Source organism: Strongylocentrotus purpuratus, unplaced genomic scaffold (assembly GCF_000002235.5).
Source record: "Strongylocentrotus purpuratus isolate Spur 01 unplaced genomic scaffold, Spur_5.0 spur5_scaffold_11, whole genome shotgun sequence".
Lineage (NCBI taxonomy): Eukaryota > Metazoa > Echinodermata > Echinoidea > Camarodonta > Strongylocentrotidae > Strongylocentrotus > Strongylocentrotus purpuratus.
The window spans coordinates 26,816,075-26,833,587 of record NW_022145596.1 but is presented as its reverse complement, the minus strand read 5'-3'; the positions used below and the strand labels follow the sequence as shown (position 1 = coordinate 26,833,587).

Here is a 17,513-nt window from a genome sequence, read left to right as displayed (position 1 = left end):
CCAAACAAACTTTCTGGCAGACGAACATGATCGCTTATGACAAGATTCCTCTACATATGTACAGCACAAAAATATAAAGAAATTAATAAAGTGTCCACCATTTGCATACCAAGAACTAGGCAATTAATGTAAACAATGTTCCATAAAAAAATAAAAAATAAAATTCAGAGAATGCCAACATTTTTTATGCTGATACATTTCGTCGCCATATCTATTAACACATCTACAAACTGTTTTTTTTTAGGAGGGATAGTATACATTGCTTGAATGTGTGAAGTAAAGCAATTGCTAAATGTTTATATAACAAGAGAGGAAATTTGAAAGTGAAGTAAGAAGGAGCATGCAGAGCTTGTAAAGGGAAAAACACAAGTTTCTTCACTCTGGTATACCACTTTCAATATTTCTTTAAATTGAGAAGAAGGTAGTACGAAAAACATTCAGTCACTTAGATATATGAAATATTTTTTCTTACCTTTGAAATTCTTTATAGCATACATTTAGTTCACACGTTATATAGGCATTCAAATCAATTACGACCTTCTTCGACTCATGGTATAGCTCTCTTTTTAAAATTGGGCCATTAGTGAAATTTCACCACAACAAATAACAAGTAAAGATGCATAGCACACTATTTAATAACAAAAGTTATTGTTTATGTTTGTGTACAAAACATAATGCACACTATTTAATAACAAAAGTTATTGTTTATGTTTGTGTACAAAACATAATGCCTGCAGAGCTGGCTAGCAAGCACCGTAGCTTGCCTAAGCGGAGATCGTTCTTGATATAACATCACTAATCCTTTGGTCAATCATTCCGAGGAACTCTGAGAATTGTAAGGGGCGGGGTCCACCATTAGACGAGCAACTTGGAGAGGTTTCAAAAATTTGTAAAAAATATAAGGAGGCATTTATTTATGAAACAATTGCTATTATGTTGCTTTAAAAGGGTCTTGATACAAGACATAAAAGTTTTAATTTCCTAAGGCAATGGACCTTTAAAGAATGGGTTAGTCGGAATCAAAATCTTGTCTAGCTTGTGGTGGTACAACTTCGACATCTGCGGCAAAAAAAAGAACAAGAACAAGATTTAAAAGCAGATCATGGAAACATCACCTTGAAATAGTACGGATATTAATCAAATAGTACGGCATTCAAGGGAAGTAGTCCTGAGTGGCACATCCTCCCTAGTTTTGATGAAATTTCATGGATAGAAGTACTTTGTCATGAAAATAACTTCGTTCAAACTTTAGAGCGAATGACCCAGACGTATGGAAATTAGAAAGGAATGGATTTATTTTTGTCTTGTTTAATTAGAATAGCATCAAACACTCTTCTTAACAAAGGAAATATACATTTGAGGTAAAATGGCAGTAATATTCTTCAATAGAAAGAACTAATTTATAGTATCTGTTTGCTCAGTGTTGAGATGCTTGATTGATAACAGTTTAAAGCCCCTCTTAAGTGTTGGATCCCAACATTAGCCAAAGAATAGATGGCACAATCTCACTTAAATGGTATGATATAAAAGAGGATGTCATTAACACCCGGACACTTCTGCAAATAGAATATTGCCCTAACAAATGTGTTTGAAGTAGAATATGGATGAAAGAATACAAAATTTGCATTTTCTGCATACAACACAAAACCCTTAATTAGTAAGTTTGTATTCTTTCTAATTTTTAGGAAAAATGTTTGAAGAAGAGTGGCATTCTCTTTCACATCATTATAAAATTGAAGTGAAATGTGAAGCTCCCAATACTTTTTTTTTGTATTTACGTAAGCTCCCAATACTTGAGAGAGCTCGAGGGGCTTCAAAGTAGAAACAAAAACACAAAGCTATATCGTTAGTTGCTTATACAAGAAACAAATCAATTGACTGTGTTTTGTTTTTTGTGGCACCCTGCATTCAGAATTGTTTCCAACAAAATACTGCTATAAGCAGTATTTCATGATTTTTTGTTGTTGAATAGTTTTGTAAGTGATCACAATGCAGTTTCTCAATATAATCAGGAAAAAGATACTAGCATTTGTTAGCATCTATTTCCTACACAAACGTACATTAATCCGGTACATTTGTACTTTGTGTGCAGGGCACAACTATAACGAATACTAAGAAGTGCTATCCTGTCTACATGTATAACTAAATACAAAATGAATAAAATGCCAAATGACATACCCATATTTCTGAATGTTGAGGTCAATGGGGTCGTTGGGGTCGACAGTGTTCTGGAGGTTGATGGGGTCGATGTCGAAGGGGTCCTTGGTGCTGTTGATGCTGTTCTGGATGATCGAGGTATAGCTGGATCTGGACGGGTAGAGGAATCTGGAATTTGTTGTGAAGTTGACGATATGAAATGCAGGATTTAATATTTAAATTTCAGAATTGCAGGGATTATAGGAGAAAAAAGTATTGGGATTTGGAAGAGCTATATAGAATTGAATGTATTAATAAAGAACGTCAGAATTTTGAAATAAATAATTAGAATATTTACCTTCAGTTCAAATTATAGCAATTTAATATACATGTGCATAAACAATAAAAACTAATTTGAAAATGAGAATAAAAATGCAGCAATAATCAAATTTGTGAATGAAAATTGTGAATGAAAATTATGGGATCGATCAGTGTTACCCCCGCCCCCACTAGTTTTTCCTATTTACTATTTGTTCAAATTGAGGTTCTTGGCCAATTGCGACTTTAAATGATTGCAAATGCCAAAATGAGGGTAATTCCCACCAGCTACCTCTTTCTTATCACACTCACAATCCACTAAATGTGTTGATACAAAGTTCTTGCATATTTTGGCAGACTTGGCACACTCCCTTGTAAGATTTCAGGAGGCTAGAAACATGTACTAGCGGGATATCTGAATTCACAGCCCAATCTCGTAATTTATTCCTTTTCGAACTGAATCATCATCAGCATATATTGAGCTACTACAGAGTATAGTATAGACCTACTTCTAAATCTGAAAGTATCAGAGACTATAATATCATTTAGATATGCATAAAAAAATGATGCGTCTTCCCATTCAGCTCTATATATCAAGATCATTATTTGATTCAATTGGTCTTTCCAACAATGCATCAGCACCTTCAACACTTGTAACACCAACAAATTCACAATCATTTGATTCATGGTCGATATTGCATATTGGGATGAACATCATCACTGTCACGGACGCTGCAACATGATGCATCAATACATCACCTAGGTCTACCTCTAAGTCAGGAACATATTAACATTTATCACGGCAAACACTCAATGCATCTGCTGCCGACACTTCGGCCCCCATCATAGCCATCCGCATGGCTTTCATCGAAAGGGTGTGGTGCGGTGCGGCGCGGTGTGGTGTGCTCAACGCACCCATTCGATAAAAGAGGGGGGCCTTTTCTCGAAAGGGTGCGTTGAGAGCGGAGTACCGTTTTAACACACCCTTTCGATGAAAGCGGGGGGGGGCTTTTCTCGAAAGGGTGCGTCGACTAGTCTTTCGCATCAGTCGTTTAAAATGAGGATCTCGCACAGAAGGTAATAGTTGCCAATTTAAGTATATCGAAAATGTATTAAATAAAATGGAATGGTCTTGATTACAGAGTGGTCTCTTTCGTTATTACTATGTTGATGGGGGAGACAGAGAGAAGGAAAAAAGGGAAAGGGAAGATAAAAGGAAAGAAAGAAGAATAAGAAGAGAAGAGGGAAACGAAGGGGGGAAGGGAAAGCTCTTGCCCCCCCCCCCCCCCCCCCCGCCAAAAAATAAATCAGAGAGAGAGAGAAGGGAAAGGGAAAGAGAAGATAAAAGGAAAGAAAGAAGAGGAAGAAGAATAAGAAGAAAAGAGGGAAACGGGGGCGAAGGGCTCTTGCCCTCCCCCCCCCCCCGCCAAAAATAAATAAGAGAGAGAGAAGGGAGAGGGAAAGAAAATATAAAAGGAAAGAAAGAAGAGGAATAAGAAGGAAAGAGGGAAACGGGGGAAGGGCGAAGGGCTCTTCCCCCCCCCCCCCCCGCCAACAAAATAAATAAGAGAGAGAGAGAGTGAAGGGAAAGGGAAAGAAAATATAAAAGGAAAGAAAGAAGAGGAAAAAGAATAAGAAAAGAGGGAAACAGGGGCGAAGGGCTCTTGCCTCCTCCTCCCCCCCCCCCCCCGCCAAAAAATAAATAAGAGAGAGAGAGAGAGAATCTGTTCTGATCCTGGTCCTGATCCTCAAGAGGGATATGAAGATGACCAATAAGAACGTTATCGTTCGAGAGAGAGTGTTTGTTGCTTCTAGAACATTTTAGAATTAAGTCCCATCACATTGCAGTTGTGGGGAGGGACTATGATTATATTACCCCCTTGGATGGCTTCCAGTCTGGCTTTGAAGGTTTCGACTGCGTCGCAGGCAAAGATGCTGGGGGGGGGGAAGTAAATTCCAGGCCCGTATGGTTCTTGGAAAGAAGGTGAGTCGATATATATCCGTCTTGCATCTTATGTTGGAGAAGGAGAGGGAAAGAGAAGATAAAAGGAAAGAAAGAAGAGGAAGAGGAAGAAGAATTTGTGTTCTGCCAGTGTCACAAATAGATATATAAATATGCTCATCTGACGATAATTTGATGTATAAAACCCCTCACCTTCTTGGGGCTCCGCCCCTTGGATCCAACACCAATTTGTGTCCTTCCAGTGTCACAAATAGATATAAAAATATGCTCATCTGACCGTTATTTATTGCCCAAAACCCCTGAGCTTCCGGGTGCTCCGCCCCCTGGACCCCACGCCAATTCGTGACCCCTGTGTCACAAATAAGGTATAAAATAATAATTATTTAATGGACAAAACTCCTGAGCTTCTGGGGGCTCCGCCCCCTGGACCCAACTCCAAATTGTGTCCTGCCACTGTCACAAATAAGGTATAAAATTATGCTCATCCGACGTTAATTTTGATGTTTAATACCCCTGAGCTTCTGAGGGCTCCGCCCTGTGAAAAAAACGTGTAAAAAAAACACGTTAATTTTTACCGTTTTCGAGTCTTACGCATCTTTTGAAACATTTTTTTGTTGAAAATCGGACGTATAATTGCGGAGTCACGTGACCTTTTGTTTTTGCATGTCAGCCCTAAAATCGCTCATTTTTGTGATTTATGTACCAAACATATGGAAATACCATTTATTCTTTAAAAAAAAGATAAAACATTGGTTATTTGGTCTTGTTTCAAGTTAATGTTTGATTTTGGGTAAAAATAGTTGAATTGTGGTTAGAAATGAAATGAAATAACAAAATAATATAATACATAAATACAAATTATCAAAACAAGAGATAACTTAGGGATAAACTGGCTCTTCCAACTTTGTTGTCGTATTATTATTCTAACGAATATATGAAGTGAAAAAGAACGCTCGAATATGAATTATATATGATTTATGGGTAAAAACGTGAATTCTCTGACCTTGTTTGCATAAATTACCATAAATATGCATTTTCGCGGCGATCGGTTGTGAAACGGCCGAGATCTTAGGGGGACCCCCACCCCCACCCTCAAGTCCACTCCAATCAAATTGAAAAAAAGTATGACTTAAATCATCTCACCATTATACCGCTATAGTATTCATGTTTTTAATATTATTTATTGTCCATTAAACAAGTTCATAGAGAAAATACTTATCTCTCTGCAACATTAAAAAAGAATCTTCATTAATATGTCTTAATTTGTATTGATAGCCTTGTGGTCGCCAACAGTGGCGAAGGCAGGGGCGTCTCCAAAGGGGGTGTGGGGGTGCGACACCCCCCCCCCACCTGTCAGGATATTGTCGGTAAAATTGCGCTGCCGTCGGGAAAAAAGAGAAAAGGGGGAGGGGAAAAAAGAGAGTAAAAGGGAAAGAAAAGAAAAAAAGAAAAAGAAAAGAAAAAAAGAAAAGAAAGGAAAGAAAAGAGAAGAAAGAAAAGAAAGAAAGAGAAAAACGAAAAAGCGGGAGAATAGGAAAGAAAGGAGGCAAGAGCCCTTTGCCCCCGTTACCCTCTTTTATTCTTCTTCCTCTTCTTTCTTTCCTTTTATATTTTCTTTCCTCTTTCCCTTTCCCTTTCCCTTCTCTATCTCTCTCTCTCTCTTTTTTTTATTTTTTGGCGGGGGGGGGGGCAAGAGCCCTTCGCCCCCGTTTCCCTCTTTTTCCTTTCCTTTTATCTTCTCTTTCCCTTTCCCTTTCCCTTCTCTCTCTCTCTCTCTCTCTCTTATTTATTTTTTGCCGGGGGGGGGGGGGGGAGGAGGCAACAGCCCTCGCCCCCGTTTCCCTCTTTTCTTCTTTCTTTCCTTTTAGATTTTCTTTCCCTCTCCCTTCTCTCTTCTCTCTCTTTTTTTATTTTTTGGCGGGGGGGGGGGGGGGGGGGCAAGAGCCCTTCGCCCCCGTTTCCCTCTTTTTCCTTTCCTTTTATCTTCTCTTTCCCTTTCCCTTTCCCTTTCCCTTCTCTCTCTCTCTCTCTCTCTTATTTATTTTTTGCCGGGGGGGGGGGGGGAGGAGGCAACAGCCCTTCGCCCCCGTTTCCCTCTTTTCTTCTTTCTTTTTCCTCTTCTTTCTTTCCTTTTAGATTTTCTTTCCCTCTCCCTTCTCTCTCTCTCTGTTATTTATTTTTTTTGGCGGGAGGGGGTGGGGGGGAGGTAAGAACCTTTCGCCCTTCCTCCGTATCCATCTTTCCTTCTTCTTCTTCTTTCTTTCCTTTTATATTTTCTTTCCCTTTCCCTTCTCTCTCTCTCTCTCTCTCTCCTATTTATTTGTTGGCGGGGGGGGGGAGGAGGCAAGAGCCCTTCGCCCCCGTTTCCCTCTTTTCTTTTTATTCTTCTTCTTCTTCTTTCTTTCCTTTTATATTCTCTTTCCATTTCCCTTTCCCTTCTCTCTCTCTCTCTCTCTCTCCCTTTCGCCCTTCCCCCGTTTCCCTCTTTCCTTCTTCTTCTTCTTTCTTTCCTTTTATATTTTCTTTCCCTTTCCCTTTCCCTTCTCTCTATCTCTCTCTCTCTACTATTTATTTGTTGGCGGGGGGGGGGGGGAGGAGGCAAAAGCCTTTTGCCCCCGTTTCTATCTTTTCTTCTTCTTCCTCTTCTTTCTTTCCTTTTATCTTCTCTTTCCCTTTCCCTTTCCCTTCTCTCTCTCTCTGATTTATTTTTTGGCGGGGGGGGGGGGGGGGCAAGAGTCCTTCGCCCCCCCCCCCCCCGTTTCCCTCTTCTCTTCTTATTCTTCTTTCTTTCCTTTTATCTTCCCTTTCCCTTTTTTCCTTCTCTCTGTCTCCCCCATCAACATAGTAATAACGAAAGAGACCACTCTGTAATCAAGACCATTCCATTTTATTTAATACATTTTCGATATACTTAAATTGGCAACTATTACCTTCTGTGCGAGATCCTCATTTTAAACGACTGATGCGAAAGACTAGTCGACGCACCCTTTCGAGAAAAGCCCCCCCGCTTTCATCGAAAGGGTGTGTTAAAACGGTACTCCGCTCTCAACGCACCCTTTCGAGAAAAGGCCCCCCTCTTTTATCGAATGGGTGCGTTGAGCACACCACACCGCGCCGCACCGCACCGCACCCTTTCGATGAAAGCCCATCCGCATAGCCATCACTCACACTTCAATTGCACGCAGCGGGTGTGCATGCTAAGCGTACGCCGAGCAGGCTTTCATCGAAAGGGTGCGGTGCGGTGCGGCGCGGTGTGGTGTGCTCAACGCACCCATTCGATAAATGAGGGGGGACTTTTCTCGAAAGGGTGCGTTGAGAGCGGAGTACCGTTTTAACACACCCTTTCGATAAAAGCGTGGGGGCTTTTCTCGAAAGGGTGCGTCGACTAGTCTTTCGCATCAGTCGTTTAAAATGAGGATCTGGGACAGAAGGTAATAGTTGCCAATTTAAGTATATCGAATGTATAAAATGGAATGGTTGTTGTTGTTGTTTTAGTTTTAAGGGCGTGTGTCATTCAATTATGAATATTTACGCCGTCTTGATTACAGAGTGGTCTCTTTCGTTATTACTATGTTGATGGGGGAGACAGAGAGAAGGAAAAAAAAAAGAAGGAAATTAGAGAAAGGGAAAATAAAAGGAAAGAAAGAAGAGGAAAAAGAATAAGAAAAGAGGGAAACGGGGGCGAAGGGCTCTTGCCTCCTCCCTCCCCCCCCACCAAAAAATAAATAAGAGAGAGAAGGGAAAGGGAGAGGGAAAGAAAATATAAAAGGAAAGAAAGAAGAGGAAGAAGAATAAGAAGAAAAGAGGGAAATGGGGGCAAAGGGCTGTTGCCTCCCCCCCCCCCCCCCCCCCCCCCCGCCCAAAAAATAAATAAGAGAGGGAGAGGGAAGGGAGAGGGAAAGAAAATATAAAAGGAAAGAAAGAAGAGGAAGAAGAATAAGAAAAGAGGGAAACGGGGGCGAAGGGCTGTTGCCTCCTCCCCCCCCCCCCCCCCGCCAAAAAATAAATGAGAGAGAGAGAAGGAAAGGGAAAGAGAAGAGAGAAGGAAAGGGAAAGAGAAGATAAAAGGAAAGAAAGAAGTGGAAGAAGAAGAAAAGGGGGAAACGGGGGCGAAGGGCTCTTGCCTCCCCCCTCCCGCCAAAAAAATAAATAAGAGAGGGAGAGGGAAGGGAGAGGGAAAGAAAATATAAAAGGAAAGAAAGAAGAGGAAGAAGAATAAGAAGAAAAGAGGGAAACGGGGGCGAAGGTCTGTTGCCTCCTCCCCCCCCCCCCCCGCCAAAAAATAAATGAGAGAGAGAGAAGGAAAGGGAAAGAGAAGATAAAAGGAAAGAAAGAAGTGGAAGAAGAAGAAAAGGGGAAAGGGGCGAAGGGCTCTTGCCTCCCCCCTCCCGCCAAAAAAATAAATAAGAGAGGGAGAGGGAAGGGAGAGGGAAAGAAAGTATAAAAGGAAAGAAAGAAGAGGAAAAAGAATAAGAAAAGAGGGAAACGGGGGATGGGCAAAAGGCTCTTACCTCTCCCCCCCCCTCCCGCCAAAAAATAAATAAGAGAGGGAGAGGGAAGGGAGAGGGAAAGAAAATATAAAAGGAAAGAAAGAAGAGGAAGAAGAATAAGAAGAAAAGAGGGAAACGGGAGCGAAGGGCTGTTGCCTCCTCCCCCCCCCCCCGCCAAAAAATAAATAAGAGAGAGAGAGAAGGAAAGGGAAAGAGAAGATAAAAGGAAAGAAAGAAGTGGAAGAAGAAGAAAAGAGGGAAACGGGGGCAAAGGGCTCTTGTCTCCTTTTTTTTCTTTCTTTTCCTTTCTTTCCTATTCTCCCTCTTTTTTGTTTTTCTCTTTCTTTCTTTATCTTTTTCCTTTCCCCTCTCTTTTTTCCCCTCCCCCTTTTCTCTTTTTTCCCCGACGGCAGCGCAATTTTACAGACAATATCCTGACAGGTGGGGGGTGTCGCACCCCACACCCCCTTTTGGAGACGCCCCTACCTACGCCACTGTTGGCGACCACAAGGCTATCAATACAAATTAAGACATATTAATGAAGATTCTTTTTTAATGTTGCAGAGAGATTTTCTCTATGAACTTGTTTAATGGAAGGAAAATAAATAATAAACATGAATACTATAGCGGTATAATGATGAGAGAGATGATTTAAGTCATACTTTTTTTCAATGTGATTGGAGTAGACTTGAGGGTGGGGGGGGGGGGTCCCCCCTCAGATCTCGGCCGTTTCACAGCCGATCGCCGCGAAAATGTGCATGAATGTCAAGTGAAGTGTATAAAAAAACTATGGTAATTTCAATGTTTTGAAAAATTCACTCATTTGGATATTTATGGTAATTTATGCAAACAAGGTCAGAGAATTCACATTTTTACCCATAAATCATTTATAATTCATATTCAAGCGTTCTTTTTCACTACATATATTCGTTAGAATAATAATACGACAACAAAGTTGGAAGAGCCAGTTTATCCCTATGTTATCTCTTGTTTTGATAATTTGTATTTATGTATTATATTGTTTTTGTTGTTTTATTTCATTTCTAACCACAATTCAACTATTTTGACCCCAAAACAAACACATTAACTTGAAAACAAGACCAAATAACCAATGATTTCTCTTTTTTTAAAAGAATAAATGGTATTTCCATATGTTTGGTACATAAATCACAAAAATGAGCGATTTTAGGGCTGACATGCAAAAACAAAAGGTCACGTGACTCCGCAACTATACGTCCAATTTTCAACAAAAAATTTTTTCAAAAGATGCGTAAGACTCGAAAGAAAAAAGTCATGACAGAAAAACTTTATATGTGCCACGGTTCCGGAGTAGTCGCGAAATTACTAGAGAGCACTAATCTTTTTTTGGGGCCCTCGAAAATTTGAAAAATCGTACCCCCCCCCCCCCCTTGAACGCCAGGGAGGGGGGGGGCCTATCTCCCCAAAATGGTAAAATTAACGTGTTTTTTTACACGTTTTTTTCACAGGGCGGAGCCCTCAGAAGCTCAGGGGTATTAAACATCAAAATTAATGTCGGATGAGCATAATTTCATACCTTATTTGTGACAGTGGCAGGACACAATTTGGAGTTGGGTCCAGGGGGCGGAGCCCCCAGAAGCTCAGGAGTTTTGTACATTAAATTATTATTATTTTATACCTTATTATTTGTGACACAGGGGTCACGAATTGGCGTGGGGTCAAGGGGGTGGAGCACCCGGAAGCTCAGGGGTTTTGGGCAATAAATAACGGTCAGATGAGCATATTTTTATATCTATTTGTGACATTGGGAGGACACAAATTGGTGTTGGATCCAAGGGGCGGAGCCCCAAGAAGGTGAGGGGTTTTATACATCAAATATCGTCAGATGAGCATATTTTTATATCTATTTGTGACACTGGCAGGACACAAATTCTTCTTCCTCTTCTTTCTTTCCTTTTATCTTTTTTTTCCCTTTCCTTCTCTCTCTCTCTCTCTCTCTCTTATTTATTTTTTGGCGGGGGGGGGGGGGGGGGCGGAGGAGGCAAGAGCCCTTCGCCCCCGTTTCCCTCTTTTCTTATTCTTATTCCTCTTCTTTCTTTCCTTTCATATTTTCTTTCCCTTTCCCTTCTCTCTCTGATTTATTTTTGGCGGGGGGGGGGGGGGGGAGGGGGAGGGCAAGAGCCCTTCGCCCCCGTTTCCATCTTTTCTTCTTTCCTTTTTCCTCTTCTTTCTTTCCTTTTATCTTCTCTTTTCCTTTCGCTTTCCAATCTCTCTCTCTCTCTCTTACTTATTTTTTGGCGGGGGGGGGGGGGGGGGGGGATGGGAGGAGGGAGAGGAGGCAAGAGCCCCCCCCCCCCCCCCCCCCCCCCCGTTTCCCTCTTTTCTTCTTATTCTTCTTTTTTTCCTTTTATCTTCCCTTTCCCTTTCCCTTTTTCCCTTCTCTCTGTCTCCCCCATCAACATAGTAATAACGAAAGAGACCACTCTGTAATCAAGACCATTCCATTTTATTTAATACATTTTCGATAATCGATATACTTAAATTGGCAACTATTACCTTCTGTCCCAGATCCTCATTTTAAACGACTGATGCGAAAGACTAGTCGACGCACCCTTTCGAGAAAAGCCCCCCCGCTTTTATCGAAAGGGTGTGTTAAAACGGTACTCCGCTCTCAACGCACCCTTTCGAGAAAAGACCCCCCTCTTTTATCGAATGGGTGCGTTGAGCACACCACACCGCGCCGTACCGCACCCTTTCGATGAAAGCCCGCCGAGCGGTACACTCGTACTCACTTTCACTTGGACAGGGAATTATCAATGATTACTTTAACAATTTCTCATGCTATTTCCCTCGCTTTGTGACGGGGAGTTCTCGCACTATACAATTTATCAGTTTCACGCGACATGCTCACAAAAATAACGTTGAAAGAGAAAGAAAATCATTCATTTACCATGCAGTGTTGGTACTCCCCGGCAACTGATCCAGACAAATGGACAGGATATGGCTGACGTACGTTGCAATTGCATGAGCACATGCAATTTTTTTTACCCGGATGTAGCGGTACTAGGTCGTATTTGCTACGTTGGCCCAACGTCATATAGCCAACCAATATATATACATGCACTATTTATCAGTAAAGATGGAGACGATATAGACCAACGTTATTAAGCCAAGGTTGGCCCAACGTCGCGTATATTAGCCAACACAGGGCTTAAATTAATCCAAGGCCACCAAGGCCATGGCCTTGGATGCCCCCTTGATTGGCCTCAATGCCCCTCCCATTGGCCTTGGAGATTTTTGGTGCCCTTTCCAATTCTTCCTATTTGTGCTGTAATATAGGAATGTGCCCTACAGAAAAGTGGCCTTGCCCTAAAAATACTGAAATTTAAGGCCTGCCAACATATCCACCATTTCTCAGTAAAATTTGAAACGATTGACCAACATTGAGCCAACGTTAATAGCCAAACGTCGAATAGCCAACCAACAGCCACAATTTAACAGTAATAATTGAGACGATGGACCAACGTTCAGCCAACATTGGCCCAACATCGAATGGCCAGCCAAAAGCCAACATTTAAAATTTAAAATTGAGACGATGGACCAACGTTCAGCCGTTAGCCCAACGTCGAATAGCCAACCCAAAGCCACCATTTAAAAGATAAAATTTAGACGATGGACCAACATGAAGCCAACATTGGCCCAACGCCGAATAGCCAACCAACAGCCAACATTTATAAGTTAAAATTGAGACGATGGTCCAACTTTCAGCCAACATTGGCCTAACGTCGAATAGCCAACCAAACGCCAACAGTTATCAGTAATATTTGAGACAATGGACCAACGTTCAGCCAACATTGGCCCAACATCGAATAGCCAACCAATAGCCACCATTTATCAGTGAAAATGGCGACAATGGACCAACGTTTAGCCAACATTGGCCCAACGTCGAATAGCCAACCAAAAGCCACCATTTATCAGTGAAAATGGCGACAATGAGCCAACGTTAGCCCAACGTCGAATAGCCAACTAATAACCAATATTTATCTGTGATAATTGAGACGATGGACCAACATTTAGGCAACATTGGCCCAACGTCGAATAGCCAACCCAAAGACACCATTTATCAGTGAAAATGGCGACAATGGACCAACATTGAACCAACAATAGCCCAACCTCGAATAGCCAACCAAAAGCCACCATTTATCAGTGAAAATGGCGACGATGGACCAACGTTCAGCCAACATTGGCCCAACGTCGAATAGCCAACCAATAGCCACCATTTATCAGTGAAAATGGCGACAATGGACCAACGTTCAGCCAACATTGGCCCAACGTCGAATAGCCAACCAATAGCCACCATTTATCAGTGGAAATGGCGACAATGGACCAACGTCGAATATCCAACCAATAGCCACCATTTTAGGCCTGAGTCATGTCGGGATTTTCATAAACCGGGTCCCGACGGCGTTGTACCGATCGGGACCCGGTGTCCCGAAATCAGCTCGCAGGATTTGTCACTTGCCTCTATAAAAAGCGCATATCAATTTTATCATCAGTATGTCCCTTAAAAGTGACCTTTTTTATCAATCAAATAAATCAACACATGCATACCTCGGCTCAGATCGGTATATTCTTCCATTTGATATTATTTTCATCCATAATTGGCTATGTTTAGTGCCATTATCGTGCCTCTAAAAGTAAAAAAAACTGAGGCAAAAACAGCAAGACAACATTCGAGCCGCCATTTTAATTTATGCAAGTTGAATAAATCTGGTCAAAAACTATGAATGTTACAATAAGAAAACAGCTTTCTAAAAAATTCTTCTTTTCAATATACCGATCATATTATTTTTTAAAGACAAAATAAATATTAAAAAAATGAATATGATTGGTAACAATTAAATACTTAAGTTTTAAGGTGGAATGATTTTAGTGGTGTGCAAAACTGCAATTTCTTACATATTTCGTTATTTTTTTCGGAGCGTCGGTTCTCAAAAAACGAAACCGGGACCCGACGGCAACGGTCGGGTCCCGGTGTGATCGACCGTACCGACTCAAGCCTACACCATTTATCAGTGAAAATGGCGACAATGGACCAACGTTCAGCCAACATTGGCCCAATCGTCGAATAGCCAACCAATAGCCACCATTTATCATTGAAAATGGCGACAATGGACCAACGTTCAGCCAACATTGGCCCAACGTCGAATGAGCCAACCAATAGCCACCATTTATCAGTAAAAAATGGCGACGATGGCCCAACGATTAGCCAACGTTGGCTTGCCGACTGCGACCCTGCCGACCGTGGCCGACGTTGGCCCAACGCCGTATTGTTATCTGGGCTGCGGTGATCAGAAATTGGAATCTGAATTAGACAGAGATATCGTGTGCGCTGCGGTATCCGGCTGCATTGATTAAATACATGCGATGAGATACTTTTGAGCTTGCGTCTCACACAAAATTGGACTCTAAATCTGAAAAATGCTTGAAATAAAGCTCATTTTATGGTACCCATATTCCTTACACGCGTAAGATACATAATTTTTCAGATTCGGGGAGCGGGACCGCCGATTACATCGCTAAAATGTGATATATTAGGATATATTTTCCATTGCAAATGTGGTTCTTCAGTGACTCTGGTATGGTATGGTATGTGTGGGATATGTGTTATGCTATTATGCGATGTATTTTAGAGTGATTTTACCTTGCATCCAACCAATCGGCCGAAAACGGGAGCTGGCCGATTACCGGCTCCTTTACTCTACCATATGCAGCCAACGGATCGGCCGAAAACTGGTGATGGTCGATTACCCCCTCCTTTAGTTACTCTATTCTTAATCATTTGATTTGGCTTTTTGAGCCATTCACCCCTTGAGCATGCAATACAATCTCAAAGTGACAGTTCGCAAACTAAAAATATTGTTTGATAGTAAGTACATACCTCCCAGACACACGTGAGCCTTTTGCAAAGCAGCTGCAAGTTGTGGGCCACTAATGACGCGGATCTTCACATGTGGGACCAGGGCCAAAAATAGGGCTGTCCAAACACTTATTCAGGGAAAGCTTCCTTGATCTCTGAATTAGCTGTTAGTTCTTCTGGCACCTCTCCAGCATTCATGTTACTCTTCTGTAATATCTGGTATTGATCTCCTTTGAACACCTTCCTCTTCCTCACATATTTTGGAGTTTTGCGAAGCATTTTCAGTGAGTAGAAATTGGAGACCAACGGCTAGAAGAGTTATTCAAATCTTGGGCAGCCCTTGTACTTTCTGCTGATATACATTACTTGTTACAATTTGGTTTAGAATTTTTTATTTAATGATTTCTTTAATTGATTGAGACTAATTGAGTGTAAACAGAGGCAGTGGAGCGACTTCCAAAGTGGGGGGGGGGAGGGGGGCACCAAAAAAAGGGCACTTTCTGGAGAAAATAAATAGGGCACCTACAAAAGGAAATCTCAAAGCGAAAATATATATTTAAAAAAAAAACATTCGTATATACCCCCTATATTGTGATTACATTATCAGGGATGATTTCAATATTTTTTTATCTTCATAAATAAGATTTGTGAGGTCGCAGTGCGAAAAATTACATCAATTATAAAGAAGAAAAACCCAATCCTGATGGGTTTATTACATTATCATAACAGAAGACTGAAAAGACCTTTGATAAGTACCATAATTATAACATCTAGAAATGCGAGTGTGCTTTGGGCGATATTGCTCTTAGTAGCTGGAAATTAGGGGCACGTGATGAGAGGAAAAGGGGACACTTATCAAAGGAGCACATGTCAAATTACAACGGGTAATTATCAGAAGGTGAAAATGGGGCACGTATCATTGTTAAAGGGTAATTATCTGAGGTGAAAAGAAAAGGGGCACTTATGAGAATGAAAAAAGGGGCACTAATAATAAGGGGAAATGTTCATTTGTTGTACGAAAAGGGGCACCGATCAGTTTTTAATAGGGGCATTTAATACGAGGGGAAGGGGGGATTTATGAGAAGGGGGAAGTGCAGGCTATTATTAAAAAGAAAAGAGGCACATGTCAAGATAAACGGGGCACTTATAAGAGATGAAAAGGGGGTAATTATGGGAAGGGGATGGGGCACTTAAAAGAAGGCAAAAAAGAGCATTTATTAGGAAGGGAATATATATAAGGGGGCATTTATGATAAAGGGAAGGGGCTCTCTTTTAAATGGGGCAAAATAAAAGAGGCGGTTATTGAAGATGAAAAGAGCACTTATCAGGAGGAAAAGGGACACTTGTCAAAATAAAACAAGTACCTCTCAGAATTTAATAGGGTCATTTACTAGAGATGGAAGGGGACTAATGAAGAGGGAATTAAGAATGAAAAGTAACTGTTTTCATAGATGAAAAGGGGGCATTTATGATAAAGGGAAGGGGCTCTCTTTTAAATGGGGGCACTTGTTAGAAAGGAAAGGGGGCACATGTGAAAATATAAGGTGCGCTTATCCGAGTTAAACAAGGGGTAGTTATTAAAAGGGGAAAGGCCCCTCTCAGATTTGAATAGGGAAATTATCAGAGGTGAATGGGGCACTTATCAAAAGTGAAAAGGGGCACTTCCCGTATCTGAAAAGGGGCACTTACTAGAGATGGAAAAAGGGCACTTATGAGAATGGAAAATGGACACTTATTGCAAAGGAAAACCGGAACTTATCGAAGGAAAAGGGGCACTTTAAAAAAAATAATAGGGGCACTTTTTAAAGTAAAGGGGCCCTTTTTATGTAAAAAGTGCCACGTTAGAGCCACCATGGAGTCACTAACCACTAGAAATATATCATAAAGTCATCATCCACCATAGAGCTACTGCTAAAATATCTTACACCACAGGGATATACCATTCAACTGAAATACCATAAAATATACTCTACCATATATCGTACCGTAGAAATACCATACACCATACCCGCCCCCCCCCCCCAACTCAGTGTTATTTAGGGTACGCATATGCTCGTTCCCTCATTTTGAAAGCACCCCCTGAGGACTGCCAACATTTTCGAACCCCCCTTTAGCAGGCTTTTCCTGCCTTGGAGACCCCCCTAAATCAGGAAAAATGCTCAATGTACCCCCTAAATTCGGAATAATTTCTCAGGAATCCAAAGAGATGAGAGAAAAAAAAGAAAAAAACACCCCCTTTTTAAAGAAATCTCCGGGTGAAAAGTCAAATACACCCCTTTACAATTCTCGGGCTGGATTTTGTCACACGAAAAGTACCCCTTTACCAGACATTTTGGCAACACGCATGCGGTCATTCCGACCCCTGAGTGGTGGGGGGGGGGGGGGCCGGGCACCATACAGCCACCATAGAGCTACCATAGATCTACCATTCACTTTAGAGCCACCATATAGTCACTAACCACCATTAATATACCATAAAGTCATCATCCACCATAGAGCTACCACTGAAATATCCTCCACCATAGCTAGGATACCATTCAACAGAAATACCATAGAAATATATTCTACCATATAACATACCGTAGAAAAACCATACACCTACAGCCACCATAGATCTACCATTCACTTTAGAGCCACCATAGAGTCACATAACCACCATAAATATACCATAAAGTCATCATCCACCATAGAGCTACCACTGAAATAT

The 17,513-nt window shown here is 41.3% G+C and overlaps 1 long non-coding RNA gene across 2 annotated transcripts; it reads right to left on the bottom strand.

Annotated features, from left to right (window-relative positions):
* Positions 1 to 685: 685 nt before the first annotated feature.
* On the bottom strand, positions 686 to 15,162 carry LOC115922316. Of its 2 annotated transcripts, none has more exons than XR_004063422.1 (3): positions 14,828 to 15,162; positions 2,179 to 2,325; positions 686 to 1,059 (listed from the first exon to the last, which is right to left on the bottom strand). It is a non-coding gene; the product is annotated as an uncharacterized LOC115922316 (long non-coding RNA). The 2 variants fall into 2 exon arrangements; XR_004063423.1 differs by lacking the exon at positions 14,828 to 15,162 and adding an exon at positions 11,837 to 12,080.
* Positions 15,163 to 17,513: the final 2,351 nt, after the last annotated feature.